Source organism: Cebus imitator, unplaced genomic scaffold (assembly GCF_001604975.1).
Source record: "Cebus imitator isolate Cc_AM_T3 unplaced genomic scaffold, Cebus_imitator-1.0 Scaffold276, whole genome shotgun sequence".
Lineage (NCBI taxonomy): Eukaryota > Metazoa > Chordata > Mammalia > Primates > Cebidae > Cebus > Cebus imitator.
The window spans coordinates 1,948,973-1,952,469 of record NW_016107591.1 but is presented as its reverse complement, the minus strand read 5'-3'; the positions used below and the strand labels follow the sequence as shown (position 1 = coordinate 1,952,469).

The following is a 3,497-nucleotide window of genomic DNA, read 5'->3' as shown; positions in this document are numbered from 1 at the left end:
AGAAACAAAACAGAAAGAGTAAAGTAAGTTAAGAAAAATAAGCCTCAGTGCTCATGCCTGTAATCCCAGCACTTTGGGAGTCCAAGGTGGGTGGTGGATCATCTGAGGTCAAGAGTTTGAGATCAGGCTGATTAACATGGTGAAAATCTGTCTCTACTAAAAATACAAAAAAAAAAAAAATTATCCAGGAGTGTGGCATGTGTCTGTAATCCCAGATATTAGGGAAGCTGATGGCAGCAGAACTGCTCAAACCTAGAGGACGGAGATTGCAGTGAGTTGAGATTGCACCACTTCATGCCAGCCTGAGAAACAGAACCAGATTCTGTCTCAAAAAAAACAAAGAGCCTCAGCCACTGACTTTTTAGGTGTGTATGTGCTTGAGAGTCAATAAATTAAGAAATTAGAACACAAATTTCAAGTTTAATTCTGATAAGGTCAGCTTCTCATTTGAAGAGAGAAGCTTTCCATCATGCCTTCACCTAAATATGCAGTACTCCACATATATATATATATATATTTTCCACAATTGAGAAACATGAAAAGTATATGAACCAAATTCATAAAGCTTCCTACAACTTTAAGTTCTATTGTACCCTATTTTTCATATAAGACAAATTCCTAAAAACAGATACAACTGGCCATAAAGAAACACAGTTTTGTATTTCAGATTAAATGTATAAAACAACATGTGAAATGCTAATGACATCACATTTATTTAATAATAAAGTATTGTTATTAACATAATCTCCAGAAAATATCTTCACAGATTACTGATAGAAAAGCCTAGTTTCAAATATCTTTTTATTTTTAATCTTTTATTTCAGAATTAGAAACATTTTCAAGTAAAAAGTTCTAAGTCCATTCTATGTCACAATGATAGTCATTTCATTTAGTAATTCTACTGCCAAAATTTTTTTGTTTGCCAATTTAAATCTTATATTTGACTTTTAATGTACATACATGAGTAATGTACAAGCAGTTATTGTATTGAGAATATGAGCAAAATATTGAATTATAATTATAGACAAAAGACATAAACATTTAAAAATTATATATTTCTATATCTTAAAGTATTTATACACCCAATAATATGTTATGTATGTACATTGACAAAAATAAAATGAAATGTATAGTTATAACATAGACATGGGTACCTATTTATCACTTACAAACCCTACTGTAATGGATTGAATTATCATGTTCTTAAAATACATATTTTGAAACCTAATCCACAGTGAAATGGTATTTGTTAGTGGGGATTTTGGAGATAATTGGGTTATGAGTGTAGAGCCTCATTAATGGGATTAGTTCCCTTGTAAAAAGAAGCTAAATAACTCCCTTGCTCTCTCCTACCATGTGAGGATACAATGCTATGTAGGTGTTCTGCAGCCCAGAAGAGGAGCTTCATGAGAACCCCATGATGGTGGGGTGAACCCAGACTTTCAGCCTCCAAGCTTTGAAAAATATATTTCTGTTGTTTATAAGCCATCAAATCTATGACACTGTGTTATAGTATTCCAAACTAAGACACCTACTGACAAAGTAGACAAAATATAGCAATCAGTTATTTAATTCAAACTACTTAATCAGTGTTTGAGAATGAGAAAGAAGAGTTTTATCTTAACTCTTGTGCCTATTTTTAAAAACACATTTATTCGATCATATTTATGACATAGGGTAAGCCTATGACTTCCCCTATGTCAATTTCCTGGCAAACATAATTGAACAAAATAGAAAAAGGCTTTTGTCCTCAAGGACTTGAATTTTACCAGAAGAAATTGACAATGAATATATGCATAACTAACAAGTAAATCATATCATAGTTTTAAAATTTTAAAATATTGAAAAAAATAAGTAGAACAACTGAAGATTACCAGATTTTCTTTTTTTTAGCCTAATACAGTAAAACCTTAAAAAGACAAAGTGCTTATCTATTGATCCCCAGAAGTATTTTCACCAATAGTATCATTCTTAATTTTCAAAACTCCTCTGATAGACAGATCCTTATCAGTAGTGATCATATAATTGAAATACTGAAAATTGAATTGAATTTGAAAATAATGTGTTGAAGAACACTCAACTAGCAATGTCACCTTATGTAAAAAATGTGACTGTTTTTATGAGACGAAATTTTGTTAAACATTTTATTACAGATTTCTGCTAGGTATTGAAAGTTTAATATAAAATAAATGCTATCAAAGAATCCATTTAGAATACCCAGCCTAGGTATGGGAAAATACCTTAAAAGTTCTATCATCGCTGGGAGTGGTGGCTCACACCTATAATCTCAGCGCTTTGGAAGGCTGAGGGTGGTGGATCACGAGCTCAGGAGTTCAGGACCAGCCTGGCCAAGATGTTGAAACCCCATCTCTACTAAAATACAAAAATTAGCCGGGCATGGTGGTAGGCATCTATAATCCCAGCTACTCAGGAGGCTGAGGCAAAGAACTTCTTGAACCCTGGGGTCGGAGGTTGCAGTGAGCCGAAATCACGCCACTGCACTCCAGCCTGGGTGACAGAGCAAGACTCGGTCTCAAAAAAAAAAAAAAAGTTCTATTATTTTGGCAAAGGAATCAAGCCATATTTCTAGCCCCATTTACAGCTCAAATAGGCCCATTTGGGACGTCTCTTCAGGATGGAATAGTGAAAGGAAAAAATCTCAGTATAGAATTCCACTCTTTGCAGATGTGAGCAGCGAAATGGTGTTATCTTTCATAATTAGCAGCAGCACAGGTTTCTAATGGTTGCCAGGTCACAGAATGACACCTGTCTAGTGGTAGTAGCCATTGCCCTCTAGTCAACATGCTTGTGTCCACAGTGCAGAAGCTGCAGAGGTGGAGGTTTCTCCCCAAGTAAGATCTTGGCTGTGTGGCTTTGAGGAGGCACGTGAGGACAGAAACCCATACACAGCTACTCTGTTCTTCCAATCATTACTTAATGATTTAATGAATGACCCATTCAATAATGAATTCCCTTTTCACTTAAAGTAGATAAAGTACTTTTGATTATTTAGCAATCAATAACCTTGACTGACATAATGAACTTAAAGAGTAGGTGGCTTCCTGGCATTCTTTCCCGTATATCTGAAACTGATTCTTTTTCTCTTCTTTTTTTTTTTTTTTATTTTTTATTTTTTAAATGTGGAACGCTTCACGATTTTCGGTGTCATCCTTGCGCAGGGGCCATGCTAATCTTCTCTGTATCGTTCCAATTTCAGTATATGTGCTGCCAGGTGAGGTCACTCCTATAGTCCCAGCACTTTGGGAAGCTGAGGCTGGCAGATCACCTGAGGTCAGGAGTTCAAGACCAGCCTGACCAACATGGAGAAACCCCCTCTTTTTCTCTTCTTTAGGGTTTTCACTTGAGGTCAAAGCAGAGCTACTCTGAATTTGCTGTGCTTGTTCATGCTTTGGAGGTTTTCTTTATCAAATGTGTGTGTTCCTACTTAATTTAAGATCCTGCCTGTCTCCAAGGCATTCTGCTGTTCACTCTGCATC

The 3,497-nt window shown here is 35.5% G+C and overlaps 1 non-coding gene across 1 annotated transcript; it reads right to left on the bottom strand.

The window, feature by feature from the left end:
* Positions 1-3,134: 3,134 nt before the first annotated feature.
* On the bottom strand, positions 3,135-3,242 carry LOC119467299. The gene has a single exon (XR_005195835.1). It is a non-coding gene; the product is annotated as a U6 spliceosomal RNA (small nuclear RNA).
* Positions 3,243-3,497: the final 255 nt, after the last annotated feature.